Genomic DNA, 26473 nt, shown 5'->3' with positions numbered 1-26473 from the left:
ATTTCAGTTTAATATAGCATACTGGATATGGCTTAATCCCTTTTTTCAACCCTTTAAAACCCTTTATTCACTTTTTTTTTAACCTCCCCATTCAATAGCTTGGGTTAAAAAGGCTGAGCATTCACTAGGAATCATTCCAGTCAAAGAATTTGAGAAACGATTTCTTTCTTTATCGTAAATCAACATATAGCAACCTTTCTATAATTAATTGTAATTAATTTATATGTAATCTTATCTTCAAATATTAGATAAACTGATTATGAGAAATCTGTATGTAAAAGTCATGTATGCCTGTACATGATATCCCAAAACGGAAGCATCGAGATAAATTAAATGTATCATGCAATTTTATCAAAATGTAGATTTGTATTAATTTTTTTAAATGTATTCTGACAAAGGATTTATTACACATGAGTGTTTAAATAATTATTTGAAATCACACGCACACATACAAAATAGATAAATGAAGTTTGGTAAGTTGGTTTGATATCGTTATTGCGAATGTGTCGAATTTTTGCTCCAGTCTGAAAGGATAGGAAGACGCACCAAATTCATACTTGATTCTATTCAAAATGAGCTAAGAAATATGGATAGCTCTACACTGCATAAGCAGATGAATAGGAAAAAGTAAGAATGCTGATGCTACCATTGATCTTTACCTTGATTGTAAACCTTGGATTGCTTTTAATAATAATAATAATAATTGTTTTCCTGTTTGGGCCCAACAACCTTTAAGGTCGATCCTGCATTAGTGTGCAGTTTATGAAGTTTTCTTCCATAAGTAACACCAGCATCAGTAACAAAATCTGAATAAAGTAATGAAAAGTCATTTATTTGATAGGAGAAAATAGCAGGTTGTGATTTCAAGGCATAACTATGAATGCTAAGCTTTTGAACATTCAAAAATAATTTATTATCCATGCACCATTCAGGAATTTATCTGCACCATTTTGTATTAGAACATCCTTAAAAACGTATAGTTAAAACTCATTCTGTACTTAGCACAAGATTCACCAAAAGTTCTCATTTATCCACTCAGCTTTTATTCTATATTGAAGAATGCTCATTAACTTATTTACAAAAAAAAAAAAATACTGCTTAATAGACTTGTAAAATAAGAACAGAATTTTTGAACTACCTACTTATTTTTTTATAAGTGTTTTAGAGATCTGTAATTTTATCTAAGAAATATATCTTCTTTGATAAACTGTTGAAAAAATATCTTCAGATTGTTTACAATGTTAAGACTTTTACAATGCGATTCGTTTCTTAATATTCCTAACAAAATAAATCAAACCCTGAATTAAATTTATTTTACTATTTGCTTTCATCTACATCAAGGTATATTAAAACTAAATATTAATAATTTTCTGAATAGACATAATTCTTAAAAAAATGTTTTTGTTTCTTTTATGAATTTGAATGAAATTATTCTATTCAGTTCTTTAAAAAAAAAACTTTGAAAAGGAGTCGCATTATAAAAAACGACACATTATTCCAAATTTTTACAAGATAAGAGAAACAATATAATAATATATTTTATTATATTCTGTGAAATTTAGACTGCTTAAAAACGCAAAATTCATTTGCATCTGTTTACTTCGTGAAAAATAATTGGAGGTATAGATTAGCATAAAAATATAAATTTGAATCATAATAACAGTTGAACTAAGAATGAAAAATATATTTAATATTTTAACTATATATTGATGGCAATTTTTCAAATATATCCCTTTCGAGTTGCTAGTACTTCAATGTGATGTTTAATCACAAGTAAGCATAAAACTGCATTAAGAAAAAAATAACTCAATGGAACTTTGAGGCAACGCTTAGATCAAAGAAATCCTATCCCTATCGATATCAAACAAAAACTATTGAAACAAAATGCAATTTAAATTTAAGTCTACATAGAGCCATTATGGGAGACACAATTGGGGAAAAATTCCTGTTCCTCTTTTCTTGGGCGAGCCCTTTCCTTTCTCACCCCTCATTCCTCCATAACGCCGGCACCATCACAATGCCCCATGCCTAAAGGAATCTTCGGACTCTCAGATCCTGTGACTTCCTTAAATGGCCGTAAAACTTCATTGTGTTGTCTCCCCTCCAATTCATCAAGATGTCGAAACTGGTAGGGGGAAAGAAATACGTTAAAATACGTCGACACCATCTGCGGTGCAGTAACACCCCTACGTGATTTTCAGTGCAAAACGAATTTGCATCGTTCGTTACCCTACGTTAAAATGCGTGCAGTGCACTTTAAAGACATCTATGGGGCTGCGTCGAAATACGTGTGGAACCCTTAGAGGGTTAAGAACTTCTTAAAACAGAAAAATTTGCCACAGAAACTTATTTTGAACAATGTTACCACCTACTCTGAAGAACAAACGCTAAATATAAAAATTCAAGATCTAATGATAGAGAAAATGTATCTGACCAAAAAATACTCTACAACTCAAATTCAACTTATATATCAGAACAATCAAATCAAGGAATCATTAAAATGATGTATGTATATTGTAAAAAACACCTACTCATATTCTACTGATATTATGAGTCAAACAGATAATGACATAACACATATTTTGGAAAAATTCCACATAACAATATTGTGATCAATAGTGAATAAGCCCGGAATCAAGACAGACTATCAAAAGTACTAACTTTTTGGTAAAACACTTGGCCATTCATTTCTTCCAAAGGACACCAAAAAAAGACACATAGTTTAATTTTGAGGTGGGGGAAGAACTCTCTACAACTAAATATAGATTGGAGGAACCAGAAATCTCATTAAAGATTTACGAAGTTGAGTTATGGAAATTAACTTCATTGCTGACCTAATTGATGAGAAAACCGTTGCAAAGATAAATGAGGATCAAGGATTGGAAAAAAAATGATGACATTGAAAATGTATTGCCATGCTTCACTGCCAGAAATGATGAAGCTGTATTGGCAGCTAACATTCTGTTACGGTGAGCTGAAGCGATAGGATTTAACTTGCACAAAATTTTAATTTTCAAAGATATTCAAGACAAAGCAATCAGTGAATCAATCATATAAAACAAAACGAAAGACAATAAAAGATTATTTCAAACCTAAAACTTAGCTAATAGGGGTCTATGCGCTTTATTTTGTGTTAAGTCAAAGTCTTTCATATTATGTATTATTCAGATATTACGCATATGAAATGTACTTACATATATATATAAGTGTTTAGCAATTTTATCTGAATTTTTATTAACGTTTCAGAGCGATACAATGCAGTTTGTATTTTTCTACTGACCCTCTGTAGTCCGGACATATAAATAATCTTACATCATATCCAGGCTCATCTATGCTAGATTAGAGAAAATCTGTTATATACTATCTATGAGAGAAAAAAATGATATCCAGAAAAGAATAAAATCTGTGCATTTATAGAAAAAAATATATAATCAGGATAATCTCATTTTTATGAAGCCCAATTATTCTAAAGAAAAGATTCTATAACACAGTACAAGCTTTCACTATTCATTCTTAGCTAAATCGATTATTCAGAAAGTTCTGATGTAAAAGTATTTTATTCTCAAAATTTAAAATTGAATGTCTACATAAAATTTTTCTATTAATTTTAGTTTACCTGAAGTGTTAATTTTTTTTGTCGTTAAATTTTTTTATTTTTCATGTGATTCTTAGATAAAATTCATCATAAGAACGCTTAAAGTAAAAAGTTATAACTGCTTATTCCGTTTTCACTGTTGTACTAGTAATAACAATTACATTATAAATAATTTATTTGTTTACAACAGCAAAAGTCGCAAACAAATTTTTTTTTAAAAAAAGAACAGCTTTAATACGATTAAATGTGTTCACGTAAGTCCTTAAAGGAGTGACTGCACGTGACGTTGCATTCACACAGCAAAATCCGTTATATCAGCTTTTGAATTCATCTTAACTTTACTTTTTGTCTTACATGGTGTTGTGTTGTAATTTCATTTCTGTTAGGGCAAAATATATTATGGATTACAAAATGAAATTAGCGCTTTATTTGGCAAGAGCGTGAATTTAGTCTTCAAGTCAATGAGTCGAGGGGTAAAAATCATGAGAAATGTGGAAGCCTCCCCTAAGTAATTACATTTAATGCCTTTGTATTTCAATTCATTTACTAACAAACGGTTAACTAAATGAATAATCGAAATCGATATTCAAATTGATATTTTGACCAAAATAAGTTATTCAAAATAATTGCGAGAATTAAATAAAACATGTAGATGATCTAGAACTATTCTGCACGTTTTCTTTCCTCCTACAAAACTGTCCCCCTTTCTTTAATGCATTTTGAAAAATTATGGGAAGGTGCCACGTAACATTAGTGGCTGATCGACAATGACCTTTCTGAAGCACGAATAACCTCTGTTGTTGAAACGATTCTCTGCTATCAATTCTTTGGGTTTTGATCGTGGACAAATATGGATATATCAGTATTTTTCATCACAGTTTTCATTTGGAAACTACACATTTCCTTTTTTTTCACATTTCAAAAGTATTCAGATCGCTAGTGGATATTTGAAAATTTGTTTAAAAAGTAGCAACAATGCATATTTACACTTCTATTTTTTTAAAATTAGTATGCCGGTATAAAAAGATTTTCGAAAATTTTAACAAAAAGTTTTTTGAAATTCCAATCGATTAAAATAATTGCATTCTTTTGTATTCTTCTTAAAGATTTTTTTTGGTTAATTTTTGTAGAATTTTAAGACGATTTGGAAACGCGACATCCTGCTATTGTAAAATAGAAGGAACAATAAATCATTTTTTTCTTACTATCCGAGAAGTTTTCATGTCTTTCGAAAAAAAAATATATAAGGAAGATTTCAGTTTCCCTTGACTTAAATCTAAAAAATAAAATGAAAGGCAATGGAATTCGTCATGTGTAACGAAAGGGAAAACAAAGAAAAGGCATTATTATTGACATGATTCATATGTATTATGTCTACACAATTGGACCTTGATAAAGAAATCTGAATCTTGTAGAGGAAACCAAAGCATTCCAAAAATTTAAAATACAGTTGATTTTCTTAGATGATACACACATATACTGATTAAGAAACTTTGGCTCACTAACCAATGTAGGCTTATTTTATACCTTGATTACCTTGAAATAGTAATCAAGGTAATAGTAATTACCTTGAATAATTGGCTGTCCACTCGGAAGTAAATTCACTCCACCATTAACTAGTTATCGAGTTTCAGTAGTAAAGCACTTTGTGGTATAGATGGAAAAGGGATTCACTCGTATTGGGAATCGTGTTTCGTAGAATAGCAGTTAGCGTTTTTATCCAAAAATTCTAGCACAACTTCCTTTAGAAATAGTTGGCAAATAAGTTAATCTTGACTGGAGATGCACACAAAAATATAACGACAAAAAAAAACCATCCAAGTCAATGTAATTTATTATAACATACAATTACAAATCAAATGATATTATTTAAAAAATTCTTTGATATTAATGCGATGAATGAAATTGTGACTGAGTTCCTAAAATCTAAATTTTGTTTCAGATAAAACTTTTTATCATGTAAAATATGCAAAGCTTTAACCAACCTTTAATTCGGTCTTAACAAGATTCGATGTTAGAAAGATAAAAACTCGATTAGTAAGACCCACTTATTGAATACATAAATTTGTTACATAAAGCTGTTGTTTTTTACTTGCTCTATTAATAGACAAAATCAAAGCAGATTAGGTAGACATTGAGATAGAAGCAGTTTGAATTTAAACTTTGAACAGCTTCACCTTCAAAAAGGATTTATCAGAAACACATACAAAAAAGTATTCTGTGTTTTAGAGATCATGCTTTCAGTATCTAAAAACGTTTTTAAAAATGTCAACAAAGCATGAACAGCATAAAAAGAAAATAATTCAGATAGCATCAAAAATTCTTTTGGTTTTTCTAACTACATTCAAACAAAATTAATTATTTTCTCTAGATGAACAAAAAAAAAATGAGAAATTTAATACTTTATTGCAGATGTTACTAGCACTTACCTCTTAAATACAGAAATAGTTTACAACACCATATAATAATATATATTTTAAATAAATATCTTATACTTTGAATCTTATACTTTGAATAGAAAACTGATTTTAATTTTGATGCAAAAGACGAAGAATGAGTTAGTTACCTAACATTGAGACTCATCATTTTTATATTATTCTTGTTCTAAAATTCCCTTTCCTCCACAAAAAATGAAAGAATGCCTTGAATACCTTAAATGGCTTTGGCGAAAAATGGTTAAAAATATCGATCGTGGATCTATTTTTTAGTGATTAACCCCCGGTAACGTTTAATATGCAAGCCACCGAAAATCGAATTTGTCTTATGAAAGTTTAAAAACCAAAATTTGACATAGAAATACGATTGCTATTACACGATTGCAAATTTCATTTATTTATATTATTGCGCTTTTGAATGAATGTGTGCAACCACGTGCATGCACACAAAACTACTGACCGACAAACGATAAACTTTTTGATAGATTTAATCCAAAATTTGATACAAATCTACATTTAGATGCTAATGCTATGCGCCAAATTTTATTTATTTAACTCTCTAAGTTTTATAGTTATCGTTTTTAATTAGACGGACTTCTTATGAATGGATCGCATTTTAAGATTTCATAGAAATTTACAAATGTGGTATAACATTTTCATACCAAGTTTCAATCGACTCACTCAAAGGATTTTTGTGTTATCATGTTCAAAGACAGATAGACATAATTCCAAAATTGTATTTTTCGGACTGAAACGGAGATTTTTCATAATCTCCATGAATATATTTTGATTTTTCCTTTATTTCCTTTTCTATGTATACTAGAAAATATATAAAACAATTCCAATTAATTTATATCTACAGCGTTAATAATTTTTTTTCAACATAACTATACTATCCCTAAAAATGAAGACTACAAAAATCAATAAACAAAATATGAAAAACAGAACAGAACAAGATTGGAAAGTTTATTAGAGTTGTATTAATGTATAGGAATCGGCAAAGAGAAAAACTATCATTTGGAATTTTTAAGCAATTTAAACATATTAGGTATGCCAGTACACAATTAAAATATGAAGAAACTATAATTATCAAGTATTAAAAAGAAATTTAAATGTTCAACAAATTAATGGGACAAGAATCGCAGTCACCCACTTCTATGAATACACTGTCACTTCTTGGTTAATTGTTTATGAAAAAATATCACGAATTATCCCAAAAATTACAAATTATCCCTAAATAATGCCTAACTAATTGGTCAGAAGAAAATTCCTATTTTTTAAAAAAATTACTTGTAAATCTCGGGACTTACAAAGGTATCAGTAAATCGTAACATAAGGACTACATATGTCTAATGTCCCATAAGGGAACCCATAAGTATGTGGATGAGACATTTCTGTATAAATAAGCAGGCTCTCGCTTCTCTGATGAGTAAAGATATGTTGACGAGTCAAATTCTTTTCACTTCAATGATGAAGCGTACCTTCTACGAGAGAGATTGTATTGTGGCTAGTGATGACCCTTATCAATGAAAACCATTCACATTGTTCCCGGATTATTAAAAATGGTAAGGAATAATTCCCTTTCTGTTGCTAAATGCTCATGGACAATTCTACGTAATATTTTAAAGGCCACTCAGTCTTATGATACTTTTGTATCAGTTGCGATAAATGATAACAAAAATTCAAAATGATTGCATTCTAATATCAAATATTGTATAGGAAAAGGCATTGTAAATTTAAATACCTTTACATCAAAAGAACTGTCTTTGCTGTTTTGTGTATATATTGCATTAAGCATCCATTTCTATAAACCACGCAAAGACTAAATAATTTTTAGTAGAAATGAAATTAGAAATAAGGGACTGTTGAATGTACTAAAATTGTGCGCTTGCATAATTAAATATATTTTACATGTCGTATAATTCTTTTATCTTTTGATATTTATTGAAATTTGCTTTGAATACAACAAATAAATGATTTTCTTTGAACGCGATAACAAAACACCCATTTCTGCTTTCATTCCCAAGGACAAGAATGACAAAAGATCAAACAAATTTGAATCATGATGTTTATTTTAATTTTAAAAGTGTACGAGAAATGCATACAAATGGTATGCATATAAATGAGCAATCCTTATTATTTAAGATGAAGAACACTTACCATCACATCATTCAAGCCATGTCTATGTGATACGAGTTTAAAAATTGCTCTCTGTCTCAAAACAATTATGAATTGCTATTCAGTCTTAAAATTAATCTCATTTATCAAAACCGTAGATTTTATTTGCATAAATGAAAAGAAATTTCTGGGAACAGTTTTCATATTCATTACTTACGATATACACTATCTGATCAAAAGTATCCAAAAGCTTTCGTATTTTTACATTTTTAAAATTTTTTCTAGAAAGGCAGGGTGAACTGCATTTGAATTTAGATCGTTTAAAGAATATACATGAATTCACATTTTTACAATGAAAGTTCGTTCACGAGGGTATTAAGGGGACCAACCAGAAATTGATGGCAGACGAAATGATTTAGGTTCTCCCCAAAAATCTAGCAATCATTTGCAACCTTTATTGTCTTATCTCGAGAGTTTTTAATACTTATATGCATTTCCATGAAAATAAGGCATAGATCGGAGAAGATATAAAAATTTTATTACTAAATCCCAAATTTTCCTGCTTACGTTTTGCTTATAACGTGTAGAATTTTCAATCAAATCAAGCGAAATTTACAGAATATCAATACCATCACTCATTATATTAAAAATAAAAAATCTTCAATATCCTAAGTAGTATAAATGTTTATAGTAAATAATGTTTAGCTGTCCACTTACGAAACTCATCAAATTTTCTGTTCTATATAAGAATAGCTGATTTTCCATAAATTGATATTGTTTAAACTTGAATCTTCTTATAGTAATATTGAGTTGAATAAAGATAAGAAATCTGCTAAATGCACTAAAAATAAAGTAAATACTTATTTTAAATTGCAATAAATTTAACATCATAAATAGCAATACATTTTATTATATTATTTATTTGCTCAGAAATGTAATATTATGTAACGGTGTAATCTCGAAAGCTTTTCCTTAATTACAAAAAAATATTAGAATTTGACATATGGTTTGTCTCGATATAGTGGAAAGGATGTTTATGAAGTTCTTGATAAAATTACCTACGTCAGTATATTTCAGCGCGGTACTGGTATTCACCTTTGACACTCTAAGATTTATTACCAAGTGTTGTCTGGAATTTCGGCTGTCGCATCCAGATATAACATCTGTGATCTTGAGTGAATCCATATTTTCAAATGGGTTTGAAAAACCCCCAAAATCGGTACTAAATATTAATATTCGGTTTGAATGCAGGAAACCAAAGGGCACATTAAAGTTTTTCCTTCTCTGGTGCCATTTTGATTACAATGTAGAAATTACTATTTCTGCATTAGTTGCAGTATCTCTTGGACTAAAAAAATTAAGGATACATTTCCATAGTAAAATGTTTACAGTTTTATATTCAGGTTTTTTTGTAATATTTTTGTAGTTAGGAAAGTATTTTATGACTACTCTGTGCTTTTTATAATTAAAAGAACCGGGCGCCTTCAAAAATGGAAAAAAAGAGTCAAGTTTACGGTATTTCGTTGATTGTATTCGCTGTGTGAATTGAATGAATTTAAAATGCCTTAGTTTGCAAATGCGTGGAAATTTAATGTGAAGTAGAGCGGTTTGTTGTTGTTGCAGAGACGTCTACTACTCTATGAGAAAAGCCTATTTACAAGTCTCTGGAATATTTCTCAAGGAATTGCTGTCCACTCTTGTAAAACAAACAGTGAAGTTCTGTCATAAATGTTGAGTTTGATTACCTTGCAATCAAATTCAAATTCCACTTTCAGCTCCTTTCATAAATATTTATTGGATTCATTTCTTATTAGTAACTCCCATTTCGTAATAATAATTCATTCTTTAGCAATATAAACAAAAGATAAAGATGCTCGAATGCATGTAATTTTGTAGTGTTTATATCGAGTTATAATTTTAATATTTTGTAAATAATAGGGAGGAGGTAATATATTATCCTAATTTGTTGTATATTGATCAATTGTTTAAATTAGATACTTAAATTATTAATATTTAGGAAACATTTACCTTATTTCTTATCATCATACTGCTCAAGTAAGAAATCGAAAATTAAAGTTTAAATATTATTAATCTGTGGAAAACCCAGTGGCATCTTGCCCATTAGGGTCGTAGAGTAGCAAACCACGAGCGTATTTTTAAAAGTAATATTTTCTTTTTTTAATCGACTATTGTTTATTTTGGAATATCGATGCTTATTTCTATTTATTTATTTTTTGCTCGAGAGTTCGATGATCAACAAGAATGGAAAATAAACACTAAAAACTTAAAAGATAAGATAAGAAATGAACTAAAATATAAAAAAAATTGTTCGGCCAGGTGGAAGGCAAAGGTAGATTTCTTTTTATCTAAGTTATTGTTTTCGAATTCCTTCCAATCCCTAGACAGAAACCAAAGGAAATGATCTTCCTAAAACATTCTTGCATATTCTACAGTTTATTCCCCCCTCTACCCGCATAAAACTTGGATAAGGCCGCGAATACCTTGTATAGCGTTGTTAACGCCATAGAAAGTAGTTACAAATTACAGATATGACGACAGTTACAAAATACAGATATTTGATATGAATCTGGTATTTTACTATTTTGCGAATACGTGTTTTGGATGCCTTATTGCAGACCGATTCACAACAAAATTTGACGCGAAACTACAATTGTGGCAACAAATAACATAATGAGTTTCATTGATTTAAATCATTGTGTTTATGAATTATCGCGTTTACAAGCAGGAGAAAGTACGGACCGACAGATGGTCAACCGCTTGACAGATTTAATTCAAGTTTTGATACAAATCTCTATTTTAGATGTTAATTCTGTGTATCAAATTTTATTTACTTGGCTTTTAGCGTTTCGTAATTATTGAGTTCATTTTTACTGAAACAACCATATAGACAAACTTCCTCTAAGCAGATTTTACTCAACATTTGATAGAAATCTACAAATGTGTCGGAAAGACAGCTATGAATTTTCATTTGTCTACTTCAAAGTGTTTTTGAGTTATCTTTGTCACAGACAGACAGATTGATAGCCATAATAACAAAAATATGTTTTTCGGACTCAGAGACATTCGATACGATTCGAGTTTCATAAAATGCTGCGCTTTGAACTTTTTGATGATTATATCTTCTTTATATTTTGTATACGATAAAGTGAAAATGAAATATTACATTGTATATCAACCATAGATAATATTTATATTGCTATGAAATAATTCTTTATTTCTTGCAAAATAAATAATATCAAAGTACAAATATTATAAAAAATAATGTACATACCCAGACTTCTTACAAAGTTTATATAATTGAAATGCTTTGAAGCTTTTAGCAAGTGTCAAAAATTTGTATTAATCAGCCAGAACTGAAAGTTTATCTCTGCATTTTAAACATATTTGAAGAAGTCAACTATCGTTTGCAAATATTTTTCTTTAAATTAAATGCAAACAATAACGTTTCCTGACAGAAAATACGAATGTATCGTTTGATTTTTCATTTATATTGAAGGAAAAAAAACGTCTGCTCTTCTTAATTAATATTGGAACTAAGATCTTATCTTATGCAGATTATATGTTTCAATTATAATTATTAATTGGAATAAAACGAAATTTATCATTAGGGTTTTTTTAAACATTCTTCAGCATTTGTGTATTTACTGCATTGCATTGGCAAACTTTAGGTTTAACCACATGTCATAGTTAATAGGATACAGGGTGCAGCACAAAAACTCGGACAAAGTTATTACATCATAGAATAAAAGTTAATTAATTTCTTTTCAATTTTTATTCATTTCTTTTTGTCTACCACTTCAATTATAACATATTTTATAACGTATCTTTTAGTTTATATACTGATTTCTGGCCTTTTTACAATGCCAAGCAAATGATATGCTATTTTAAAGTTGGAAAACGAATAGTATGAAGTTGTTCTTTTGTTTAATGTTCCTCGGCAAACATTATCTGATGCAATCTATCGTTTCAAAGAGCTTGGCAATGATGGCCAAAGTTCAGGAAGTGAACTAAAACGTATGGTGAACACTTTCAGGAGCCGTAGGTTATCAAAAAGCGAGTTCAATGAAATTCGAAGGTTTCCATGAGAAAGATCGCTCGTGAACTGAAAATAAGGGATAGATCAGAACAACGAATGGCAAAACCAGAACTTGGACTGAAGCCTTACAAGGTCCAGAAAGTTCAGCTTCTCACTGAAGAAAACAAACTCGTGCGGTTCCCAAGACGCCAAAAACTTTTGGAACGGGCCGCATGTGAAAACTGAGAGAGATTCCTTTTCACTAATGAAAAGATCTTTACCCTCCAAAAGTTCGTAACTCCTAGAACTATAGGATCTGGCATGTAGATGCACCAAGCACTTCAGCAATTGGTGAACATCGCAAAAACCCAAAGTCGGTCATGGTCTGGGGCGGAATTTGCGAAAGCTGCAAAACATCTCTGGTTTTTGTGGATGAGGGAGCTAAAATAATCCCAAAAGTGCTTCAGTGGGACATTCTAGAAGCTGTTATATTTCCGTGAGCCAAAACACACTTGAGCAATTTAAAGTAGGAGTTTAACAAGACTTTGCATCGGCTCACAAGGCTAAAAAGACAGAAGATTGGTGGAAGTAACATTTTCTGGACGTAATATCATCTGGTGAACGGGCACAATACTCGCCGAATCTCAATCCCATGATTAAAGTATATGGTCCATTTTGGATTCTAGGGCTTGCATTAAACGACATAAAAGTTTGGACTCTCTAAAGCAATGGCTTCTGCTGGAATGAAATAGATTAAAGAAAGAAGACTTGCGGCCTATTGCTGAAAATTTCAATAAGCGTTTGCGCCTCTGCATCACTATAAAAGCCGGCCACTTTGAAATCAATTAAATTTATTTATCAGTAAAAGTCTACTCTTATTATTATTTGTTATATTTTGATAATTTATTAATTTTTAATCAAGTTACATTGAAATTTGTTTGTCCGGATTTTTCTGCCACACCCTGTAACAAGGTATCTTTGCCGATTTTCTTCGCGATAAATATATATTAGTCGATAAATAAATATACCCATACTTGAGATAAAGCCATAAGATTGTCTTTTATTATTACAATATGTCTTAATATAGTATCTTCTCAATAATACTGCAGACAGCAAACCAAAGGAAATAAAAGAAAAGTAGAGATTTTGATTCGTTTTTTTTTTTTTTTTTTTTTTTTTTTTTTTTTAATTTGGCAATATAAATTATTGATGTTAGAGACAGTCAGAATTAAGACTTTAAAAATCAGTTTTTAACCTCTAACTTATAAGCATTTGCAGCTATCTAGAAACTTTAAATACGAAATTTTTTTTCTTAATGAGGCGCTGATTCGGCTAATTTAATTAATTTTTCTATCTTCAATATTAAAGAAGTTATTGCAAATTGAATATTTCAAGTTCCCACCATTTCTAAACCCTATGAGCCACATGGCGCATCTACGAACTCATCCGAGGTTTTTACATTTCTCATAACATATTCCAAGCTAGTAACAATCCAAGATTCTGAGTTCTGAGATTGCTCATCGCTACCTTTCAAAATCAACATTACCTGTTTCCATCCTCCTTATAGCTCTGATTTAACCCCATGAGATATTTTCCCTCAATTTGAAAAAACGCCTCCGGAGTAAATCTTTTTCATCAAGGGTTATGATAAAACCTACAGGAACGATTTTAAAGGGCCTGTAAAAGTAAATTTTCAGCATGTGTTTGAAGACTGAAAAAAAAGGTGGGATGAATACATTGAATATAATGGAAAGCATTTTGTGAAAGGCATCAAAATTTGGAGTATATCTATCGCGAAATATTTTTTACCAATTTATGATCAATCTTTGTTGAACAGTCTACGGATATCAAAGGATTATTGTACAGATGTTAAAATACATTTCTTAAATATTTCTTGATAAAATCCTTACTGAGATTTTATACCTTTTTCATAAACGAATAACAATATTAGAAGAACATCATACATAAAATATTTAAATAAATTTTATCGAAAAAATTATCTTAATTTTATCAATGCCATTTTTTAAAAAAAAAATTACCTTTAATTGATTGCAAATGTTCAGGCATTTATTTATCTTGCTTTTTTCCATGAATTAGTATTACGGAGATCTTTAATTTGTATTAAATTTTTTCATCTGTCAGATTCTGTTATGAAACATTCTCGTGATGAAATTATCAGATTAAAATATTTTGACTTACAACCTTTTGTAGATAATGCTATCAAAAAACAATCATCCGAACCACGCGTACTGATATTTCTTTACAAATAGACTTATTGATAACAAGACAATGACATGAATTTTGCAGCAGTCGAGGTAAAGTTTTTTTTTTCTTGGTACTAAATCAATAAATAAAATATGTATAGGTATCTTTCCTTCAATTGATGCAGGGTTTTCTTTTGTAACTGGAAACTATTTTTTAAAAATGTGAAGCATAGAGAAATGAATAGTTTATGTATAGTTGGGAAACAATAGTTTTAAGTTAACGAAAAGCAAGCAAAGCAAATTTTTGCTATTTGTAATCTAATGCTTCAAATAAGCATTATGACATAATGGTTCCGATTGACTGATTATTATCTGCCCCATGATATGTAAATCAAGATAAACCAGACAATCATAACTTTCTGCTTTGACATCACTTCATGTATAGTTGGGAAACAATAGTTTTAAGTTATGCATAGGACCGTCACTCTAATCGTGGCCTAATAATAATTCCATAATCATTATAAATATGCATGCACTCCTAATCAGAAATTTTTTAAAAAATAATTCAAATAGTCATTTTTATGCTGATTGAAAAGTAAAAGTAATGATGGGAAAAATCAAGAAATTTTATTTTTTATATAGACCACCGTACCTATCAATAATACTTGGTAAACATTTTTGATAAAACTACTAAAATTTCAAACAAAAAAAAGTTTGCTTTGTTGCAGTCAAGATTGGCCAAAGATTATGAATATCTGAATAATCATTATTTTAAACAAATTTGACAACTACTGAAATTATGCATTATCGTGTCATTGGGTTTTAATTTGTGTCAAGTATAAGGATTACAGTGACTAAGTCTGGATTTCAGGGCGGTGGACTTCAAGTTCGAAACTTGATTCCATCAAAGAACCACCATAGAAACGGCAATGCCCTCCAACTGGAGTAATGCGGAAACTTGGAGGAGAGACATGTTAGCCCTAGTATCGTTCTCGTCATCTGATCGCGGTTCGAAATTACGAAGTACCTCTCAAAAAACTCTAAAGTTACTTCAAAGCAGAACATTAATATGATTTCTCCAATTATTGTAGCTTAGAAAAGACTTTTAATATTAAATTGTTTTTTTAGAAGAGATTTAAAATGTCATATATTTTTAGTCATTTTATTTCAGCTCTTACAGATATTAACTTTTTGATATCTTCGATTCTTTTGATGAGATTTTATTATGACAAACTAATTGCTTAAAATAAGAAAACATCAATTTATTGCTAGTTAACTAATTGATTTATGAAATTATAAATGACAAATACACTTACCAGTGATCATTCAAGATAAATTATTATTTGAATAGCTTATTTGAAATAAAAGTTCACGGAAATTTGAACTCAAGGGCTTTTCATCTCCTCACCTAACTATGTTATAAATAACATAGCAATCGCAGTTGCATAGTTCAATAAAATTTACTGGAAAAAAATTTTGATGAAAATTCTCAGATGCGATAATTTTATCGAAAGTGGAGGAAGGGGGAAAAAGAGAAAATGAAAAGAACAAATTTTACAATAATATTAGCACAATCAATCAAGATGAAAATATCATACCAGCCCGTGGCATATCAAAAAGGAAAGAACCAATCACAGAACGAGATAGTTAGATGGATTCCAAAACCGAAATATGGCTTTCTATAAAGTTTGTTCCAGGCTGGTTGAAGATCATTGCAAATGAAGTGAAATATATAAGATATCAGAGATAATATAAGAAGTGAGATATATCAGAGATAATATTAAGCAAGAGGTCGTAATGCCCTGTAGTAGAAGAGTTCAAGGAATGACGAAGTTCAGAGTTTTACATAGCAATCAGAAACAAGACAGAAATAATTAATTAGAAGCAACTTCACTGCTTTTCATGGCATCCGTATGGATGAATAGCTTATCAATAGGATCATTTACTGTTTTCAGTTGGGTTATGAACTTAGATATGTCTTTGATAACGAAAATTGAATTCATCTCACTGAGAAGTAAGAGCACATCTTTGATGTTGCTGGTGTCTTCACCTTCGTTAATTGCAGTGTAATTAGGTTTTTCATGATGAAAAGATGGAGAGGATTTAACTTAGTCTTGACCAGAGGCACTATTGTTGTTTCAAAAGTAATGCGAATTTTAACCAAGTTGAATTCTATTATTTGTATTCATCGATTTGCCAGGAAATTTAGGGCAACTGTGATAGCTGGCCGTGTAAGCAACCCCCTCAGTTAATACATTTGGCAGTCATTTTTTATTTTTTTTAATCACAATGGAGTGAAATATTATCTCCAGCAAAAATGACACAGTGAGGCTACATTACTTAGCATCACGATTCCAAAGCTGACAATTGTACTATTAAGTGTAGGATTTCTTTATACAATTTCATACGTGAAAGATCATAGGGGACATTTTATATTGCTTATTTAGTTTTTATATTACTTTAATAGTTGGCCATTTTTCAAACTATACATGTCTAACTAACTTCTCTAAAGTGCAGAAAAAATTACTTATACATTAAAGCCATAAAATTACAATGATTCAATGTCCTGATTATAGGACAATAACATTTTAACAATCAAATTCAGTACGGCGAACATTCTGTATAAGTACTATAAAAAATAAATATATCATTCAATGAAAATATCAAATAATTTTATATTTATTAATTATTTCTTATATTTACATTATAGTAGATTACTTAAGATATAAAAGACTACACTTTTCTTCATTATTTTTGTTTTGATATTAAAGCGTTCATTTTTTCATTAGACATAACTATAATGTAAATTCTCTCATATCGTTCCCCAATAGCTGATTTCTGAACCGTTTCAGAAAGCCATATACTTCCAGTTGAAAAAACTTGCTTTAAATAATATCGAAAATTATATTTATGTATTATGTTGTTTGAGTTAATAAATGTAAAGCTAAAAATGATTAAAATACGTAATTTTTTAAACTTTTAAACATTTTCCTGGTGCTATTAATCATATTTAATTAAATATTTTTGTTTCGCTAGCATTTCATACAAGAAGGTTCGAATTTTCTGCTGCTAAAGTAGACTAAAATGAAGCTTCGAATTCCATTATTTTAGTTGTGGAATTATATACCAGTCAACGGTCACTGCTAAGAAATGCAGTGCATTTTCGTAGACCTTCCTCGAGACCGTCAAATGTCTGAAGAAATGTCTCGAGAAATGCATGAAATAATCTTTAATAAAAATATCCAAAGCAGAAATAATTAGGGGTTAGTTTTTATCGCAGAAGGGTGGATTTTTTTATGTTTAAAATATTAAAGGCCAAAAATATTTTACTATATGTGGTTGATAGGACTAGGAAGTAGTACAAAAATTTGGAATTCCTAATTTTTAGCAATACATTTATCGATTATGAAATAAAATTCTTTAAATCATTCAGAGCATTTTTTTCTTTCGAATTTAAAGTAGATGCCTATTTTTCATAGTTTAAAAATTAACTACTGGGCAGCGATTAAGGTAAGAGAAGCAGGGCAGTATATATATATATATATATATATATATATATATATATATATATATATATATATATATATATATATATATATATATATATATATATATATATATATATATATATATATATATATATATATATATACATACGGATAAGATTGCGGAGAAGAAAACACCGCTAAAAATTAAATTTTGAAATCTTTTCTTCTCTCTCTGTCTCCATCATGCATGTTATTAGATTCATCCACAGATAGCTTTATCGAACGACCTTGGTCCGTGCTATCTATATTCGTCGTATAAAAATAAACCGGCTCATTCCGTTGGAAGGAGAATATGGAGTTCACTTCGGTGTAGGTAATGTTGCTTTCCTATTGTCATCATAATTAGATAATCGTTTTGCATACATTTTATTTTATTGCACCGCTTATTTTAATGAAATAGAAAGCTAATATTGATCAAAATTAAAATTTATTAAGAATTACTGAATCAAATTGTGTAAAATTGAGCTCTTTAAGTCAGGTCGATTACGATCAGGTAACGGATTATTTGTTGTTTAATGACTGATGGAGATTCTTTTCATTGTGTTTATCCGTTTATGTATATTTATTTTATAAGGAGGTATTTATCGTTTAAAATTCGATAATATAATTTTGAAAGGACAAAAATAGATGTCATGTTTGGGTGTTACCTTAAGCAATATTAGCCGTGCATCCATATCTATTATCAAGTATCATTGAGAAATATTTCAGTTTCTCCCGAAAATAACTTCACATAAACAGATATGCCAGAATAAAATTTCGATTAAATTTAATAGAGATTGTTGCATTATCTAAGTATATGAATTTATGTAAATTTATTATTATGAAAATAGATGAAATCGCCGTTCGTTATCTAGAGGTTCCTAAGTTTTCATTCAACGCTACATACTTTTCCATCCAGTATAAGCATTTTTATGTAATGTTTCATATAGTTATATTGCAATTTTGTAAATAAATATTAATTTTACTTTTGTTCTTCCTTTCAGATTAATATATTTCAGTGATGAGTAGCTTTGACTAAATAATTTTAATACTTTCCGTTTATATAATCTTTCTTTAAAAGATTTTGATAAAAATTTGTTTTAAAATGAAGCATAATTTTACTTCTTGACTTCGTGAGATTTTTTTTATCAAAGAAAGATCAAATTTATTTCATTCGTTAACAATTAATATGCTTAATAGCATTTATGCATCCAATAACTTCCTTATATCTTTTTTCTGTTATTACTCATATTTTTCAAGATTTTTAGAAATCAGTTTAAATTGATACCACAATTAAATTCAGCAACAAATAGGTCTTTAAAGCATATCTTTGAAATACGAATATTTTATATATAAAATAATGCATAGTTACGATGATACCATGCTTATGTACCATGTCCTTTTACATTCGTTTTTATTCTGCGTAGCTTTGCATATGCTTTCTTATTGTTATTTTCTGTTTCATTGAAGTTAACTTTTTTATGTAAGTATTTATAGCAGCACAAAATTTATTTGTTAAAAAAATAGGCAAGTAATTTAATTTTTTTATTTGAAAATATCCAAGAATTAAATTCTTTCATCTTAATTTCTTCGAAATTTGAAAATTTTATATCAAAATGTAATTTTAAAAATAATTGTGTTTTAAATGTTAAAAGTTTTATCCTCAAAAGACAGATAAAATTTAAGTCTTTTTAAGAAGTCAAATGTATAATTTTCTGATTTAAATTTTTCTTTATCTTTCTTAGCAAAATTAAAAAATGCGTAAGTTATTCATATGCAAGAAATGTTTTAATCAAATTGCATAAAATCTTGTATGTTAGGAGTTTCTGGGCTCATAAATCATTTTCTATCGTTCTGAATCACATGATAGTGACAAATCTAATATTCGTATCAATAGACAAATCTTGTTGGAAATGGCAATTCTATCAAAACTGATAAATTTATCATTTCAAAATTTGATATTAACATAATTTCAGATAAGATTCGATTTCAGCATAGGAAACGATTTCATTACGGTCTCGTGCCTTATTTAAAAGTCAATAGAAAAGAGAAGAAAATGAATCATGCATTAGAATGTAAAACTTCACATTCATTTTCTTTTCCGTTGCAACGAAATTTAATATAATTCTCGTAACTGTGCATATATTAAACAAAATATAAATAAAATCGATATTGAAATGCTTACAGAGGTTATGCCAATTTAAAGAAAAACATCTGTATGCATTGTTAAAAAATTGAGGGCAAAAAAACTATTTTAAAAAAATTATTACAATCAGATGCTTGCAAGTTATTATTTATTTCAAATTTAAATGTAGGAACTGAAAAACATGCACGTTCATTTGTGAAAAGTGCAGATATAATTATAAAAGTTTCGTGTGTTCATAGGAATATAGGTATTCCAAAATAGTGAGACGACCTGCAACATCCCTAGAGATGAAATGCACACCTTACGTATTATATATCCAAAAATATTAGAAATATGAAAAAAAAAATCAAGTAGAAAGTTGTTCATGATCACCAATTTTATATAAAATAATATTCCACGTGAATGGGAAACTTAAACTGAAAGCGAAATTTGCGAATTTCAAATTGTGCAATTTATATAATTTGTAATATAAGGGCGATTTAAACACAGCATGTACGTCACTACATGCTATACTACTATGAAATCAGCAGTAGTACTAACAAAAAAATCGCATTAAATTTGAACTATTCGCATTTTCTTGAAATCGCCATTTTCATCGAAATTAATTAAGGTGAACTGTCATTAGCTTTTCTATCCACATTTGCAATAGATTTAGAATGAACTCTAGATAATATGTACATATTCTTTTAGACAAAAACTACTTTTTATGCGGAAAGTTAACTTTTTACTTCTAATATATTCATTTGATAGAAATCCCAAATAATAGTATTAATAAATTTGCATTAGTTTTGAACTAAAGAATCAAAGATCATACATTCTAAGTAAATTAATGCATTCTGTTTCAAAATTCGAAACTATTCTAAAGGAAAAAAAAATTTAATTGATTTTTTTGACAGTTTTCAGTAATTCTGGAATAATTTGATTCTTTACTTTTTTTATTAAAATTTATATTATTATATATTTATAGAAACCTTTCCTCATTTAAAGTTTGGAAGAGTTAAATTATCATATTTTCAATTTTTTCACATAATAAAATGCTGTATTTGCAAAAATGACTAAATTGGAATCATACGCAGTTTTTATTACACATCAAATACACTTGACACATACTTTTTTTAATTGCGGTATACAAAAATTTTAATTACTTAAAATGTGCTTTGCTTTCAGCAAACACATAATTTTAAAATGGCTCTTGTAATGTTTGTTGCATTATCTTATTCAAAGATGAAAATCATTTGCTAGATTAAAAGATGTTTTTTTACAAAAATAATAATAAAACAAAATAATTCCAAAATTTCCAATTTTAAATAATTTACCTGAAAAAAACTAGGCAAATAAAAAATACAAGTTTAATGTGTCTGTAGTGGAACAGGTCTAAAATATTATATGTTTATTCTATATCATTTTTATGTCATGATAATCAAATGAGTGAAATACGAATCCTTTTTTTAGAATTTGCAACTTAGATATGCATTCGTATTAGATAACAGGTTTTAAACCCTGTTAATTAATTAATGTTCTTGAAAGGGAAGATTTCCTTCTATAATTATATCTAGACCGTGCGCAGCATTCATGCCTTATATAATGCCTTTTATTTTAATTTAATTTGTCACTGCTGGAGACTTCATTTAGTCTAACTTTAAATCTTGATGAAAATATCTTTCATTGTTTTGATGTTCTTATGAATTTTAAAGTAATTGAAATTCATATAGAGCGATTCATAAGATTAAAGCTCAACCTTTAAAATAAGAACAAGATTAACCAGTTTCACTTAAAATTTATTCATAAATCTAAAGTAAATATAAGCGAGAGTTTCGTAACGGAATTATTCAGAAAAGGTAGAATTATGATCATAGCAGGAAAGCCCCAACATGGAAAGGTAAGTGAACATGAATATTCGTTATATAATACTATTTATCTATTATTTACCGATTTATAAAATTTTAAGTGCACATTTAAATTTAGAGAATGGTGATTGTCAAAAGGTTTTTATTATACTGAAAAAATTTAATTTGATAATTTTTATATCTTATCAGAAGAAAAATTACTATTTTCAAAAGAGTATTTTGTATGTTATTGAAAATATGAAAGATACTTCAAATGGTGCTTTTAATAATTAAATAATTCTTCGCTGGTTCTTTTTCTTATGAGAAGATTTCTTATGATTTTTAATGATATTTTATTGGTTTCATATCTCTTCATATTACTTAATCAGTTCTAATCAATATAATCATTAAAAAGTTAAAAACAAGATTCACTCTTTTTCTATTTTTTGTTCAAAACAAATAACGCGAGAAATAAGCGCGTAATAGCTTTTTAATCAATAATAAATTTTTTGCATCCCTTTTTTGGATAATTTATTATCCAATATTTACTGATTAAGAGCAATTATAAAAAATTATTCGAATAATGTGCACAAATCTCTATTTCTGTTTAAAATCTTAAAATTCATGTGCATTTGTATGGTGCTTAAATTACCATATGGGTATAAAAATTAAAAAACGTTTTCCAGAAACAAAGATGTGACATTAATCAAAATTGAAAAAAAGGTAAACGGTAATGTATATTAAAAAAACTTGCACTTTTCTATTTATGTTTAGAATTTAAATTACCGACATTTAAATCTAAAAAACATTTTTGAAAACAATATTCGCATAAAATTATCTTATAGAATTGGAAAAATACTTTTAGAGAGCTTAAAGCTAGATACATATACCGATGAATTGATTATATGAACCTGATAATTGTACATACCATTACACTTTTTACTGAAAGTCGATTTATTGTAAAAATGTAAAAATCTAAAAAATATCTCATTGACATTTGATATAAAATCAAATATGATATAAAAGCACACGCATTGAAACTATTGAATAAAGCCCTCATGTCTTGATAGCTTGATGCAGACAATTCTTGTGTATTTAGTTGTTACAATAGAAAAATGAAAAATAATAGAACAAAATAATTGAATTAAATTCACGGAGAAAATTCCATTTGACATTTTTCTGAATATGGTTAAAAAAAATAATGATAATGAATAAGCAGTAAATTTGGCATTTAACAAATAAATGTCAGAATAAAAAATTTTAATTTTTACCTACTGATCCAATTATTCCAAATTTATTTCACTATGCAGACTGATTCCTCCTTTTAATTAATCTTCGTCCATGTATTAGTCATATTCCGAGTATTAATTATGTTGCATCATACATATTCATCTCTGTTTATTTTCTTAAATCAAATCTAAATTTTCAATAATGAAAAGCTTGATTCTAACTAATCACAATTCGAAGTTTCTTCTTTATTTTCAGATTAGTGGGAAGATATTTGTAACATTTTTAGCTGATCAGAAAGCTGAGAAAGCAAAAAGCAGAATCTCAAATGTATGATTGATGAATTAAGAATAGAATTCCCAATGCCAATAAAAATTTGCTGTATCCGTAAGTTTTCTGCAGAATTGAATGTTTTCTTGTTGGTGTGGTGAACAATTCTAGTGAATGAATATCAATTCAAGTGTTGTTTCTATAAAACACAACATTCCATTTTACTCCATTAATCCATTTCTATCCTCAGAAAAGAAAATCAATCGCACTCCGTTATTAATGATTCATCAGGTTCTGTAATTGAATGGGACTGATTCTCCATAACAGATCACCATACTAGATATGAGTAATTTTTTTATAAATATCAAAGCAAAATAGTTTATTCATTAAAAAAAATATATTTTACATCAAGTATCACGAAGAAGTATCTTTTACTAATTAATAGCGTTAAATATATCTCTTGAGAAAAATATTTTACTTAAAATTTGAAATTCACCTTCTTAACTTTCCTTTTGGGTATCAAAATATGGAAGACCAGATTCCAACTAGCTTTTTAACAATAAAAAGACGCATTCGCTGAATTCCAAGGCAAGTAAAATACAAAATTTGGGAAAATAAGATAATAGCTTTAAATAATAATTATTATTCATTTTCTTGGAAATTGAGTCTCGTTGCTTTATACCCGGACATTTCATTTCACTATCACATTATATTGCATTATAAAAGGTAAATGCATTGAAAAAATGAAAGAAAATGTATTATGAGAGTTGCACAAAAAATTGTGGGAAAAAATAATAATTGAGTCAAAACGCTTAAATGATTTTAGCAAAACTGACAAAGAGATAAAAAATTCAAGAATGATTTTGGACTAAAAAAATAATTACTTTAGAATACAAATAAATGTGCAAGCTTATTACCTACCGAACCTTTCTTATCTCTTGGCTGAAAACTAACGTCTTATTTTCGTGAGATCATAAGAGGTCAGATCAAATCAGAATTTATTTTAAAATCAGAATTTCTGTGAGATAAACTGAAAGAACAAATTAAAAACGTTTATGAAAAATAATGAATGCGTCAGTGAGAAGAATATTGATTCAATCAATAACTGTTGTAAAAACTTTTTCCAAACAATAAAAATAACAACATTTTTTTTCCTTCTTTATATGTGGGGTTTGGCTTTTTTACATAAGAGAAGGAAGAAATAATTTGTAATGTTAAAAATGTTATTTAAAATCAGATGTTTTTGGGTTGTGTTTACATTATGGAAATAAAAAATATAGGGTACGTAAAGCGAAATTTTAAGAAATCATAATAAAAAAAATAATGTTCGACAAAAATTGCGGTTGGCGGGGACTAGCAGAACCTTTCGATATTTTTCTTATTAAAAATGATTTTTAAAAAATGACCAATGGATGGCGCTCAGAATGAGATGGTTTAAGGAATCGATAAAACAGAGCATAATAACTTAATGCAACTTATTTCATTTTAAAGCAAAAGATGTTCAACATGACTTCCATCACAGGGATTAAGCGCCTATTACAGATGAGTATAATATGTCGACATAGATGCCTCCTACGATTCTTTGAATAGCATCTTTCAGTTCCACCGAAGTGAATGGAAAGACTCGGTAGACACGAGAATTTAGGTATCCCAGATTCAAAAGTCCTTTGGAGTAAGGTCAGGCGATCGTGAGAACCACTTAATTTTGCAATTCTCGGTTTATCATTCGGTCCTCAGAGAATGTGTCTAGGATGAACGTCTTAATAGAACGAGTAACATAAGAAGGAGCTTGTGCTTGTTTTGCAGCAAGACGGCAGGTAATGCACGTCTTTGCTGCAAAACAAGCACAATATGGTCTCGAAAAAGCGTAAGATACAGTTCTGCAGTGACAGAACTGGTTTTCCTAGCGGGTTATAGGACAATGCTTTTCATAAATATAGGTCCCAAAATGAAACGGCGAAACCGCAATAAACAGTCACACACGGAGATTGTAGCGGTTTGGTCGTGTACTCACGAGGGTTTGATGTCGCCCAGATAAGATTTTTTTGAGTATTGACGTCATCATGCAAGGAAAAGTGAGCTTCATCAGTCTACATGATGTTCAGCAGTCACCGTGGGTCATGTTCCATTTGTACAAGTGCCCATGTTGCAAAGGCTTGTCCTTCTTCGGACTCTGTTGGCAATAATTAATGAAGAGCCTATATCTTGTGCAGATGCAGTTTCAAGATTATTTTCAAAATGCTTTAGATTGAAGTTTCCGGAATCCTCGTTACTCTCTCAACACTATTACCTCCCACTAGGGATTGCAATACCGGCCCAAAATTTCAATACCGGTATTCGGTATTTTTTAAATCTTAATACCGGGATACCGGTTTTAATACCGGTATTAGAAATTTTAGAAAAAGAAAGAAAGCACAGGTGTTTCTTTCTTTTATTTGCCAGTTCTGTTAGAGAGCGTAAATATCACAAAAAATAATTTGCAACTTATAAATTATAACAGTATATAATTACAAAAAAGTAAAGAAACATCTTATTTATTTAAATAACAAAAAAAAGTGTAAATATCACTATTCAGTTTGTGGTACTATTACAAATTTTTGAAATGTGATCTAAAAATAACCTAATGCATCCATTGTACTGTCATTAAGCCTGAAAAGTAATTTTGTGTAAAAATGACCAGCTCTCGAAAACGCTCTTTCGGCATCTACGCTAGTTGGTGGTACTGTTAGCAATGCGCAATATACTTTTTCCAAGTATTTATCTCTAAATCCCTCATCTTCAAATAAATCGATTTCTCGTCGGATGGTTTTGGATATAGCCGATTTCTGTATTGTATTTTGGTTCGTTGAAATTTTTTTATTTATTGCTAATTCTAATTTTTATTCAAGAGACAATTCTTTTTCACTATCGACAGTAGTGACATCATAATCTTCTATAATTGAACCGAATTCTGAATGTGGATAGGTTTGTGGGAAAATTTTTTTAGAAACTTTACTCTAACTTAATCAGATTTGAATTGGTTATTTTCTTTTCTTCTTTTCATTTTCATTTTTAAAATCATTAGAATTATGTAAATACCATAATTCATT

At 28.9% G+C, this 26473-nt stretch overlaps 1 protein-coding gene across 3 annotated transcripts in view; it reads left to right on the top strand.

Moving 5' to 3' along the window:
* Positions 1-26473, top strand: part of LOC129968622 (proton-coupled folate transporter-like) — a 63707-nt gene that overhangs the window by 17072 nt on the left and 20162 nt on the right. The window contains exon 1 of one of the 3 annotated variants that reach the window (XM_056082713.1): positions 18221-18249. The exons of 1 other annotated variant lie outside the window; for it this stretch is intronic. The gene's annotated coding sequence lies outside the window, so the exon portion shown is untranslated. Of the gene's footprint in view, positions 1-18220; positions 18250-23362; positions 23502-26473 lie in introns of those variants that run through there. One more of the 3 variants, XM_056082728.1, reaches the window with a different exon arrangement.

The sequence above is a fragment of the Argiope bruennichi genome, chromosome 1 (genome assembly GCF_947563725.1).
Source record: "Argiope bruennichi chromosome 1, qqArgBrue1.1, whole genome shotgun sequence".
NCBI classification, from domain to species: domain Eukaryota; kingdom Metazoa; phylum Arthropoda; class Arachnida; order Araneae; family Araneidae; genus Argiope; species Argiope bruennichi.
Note: the sequence above shows the minus strand (reverse complement) of the source record. Positions and strands in the feature narration are given on the sequence as shown.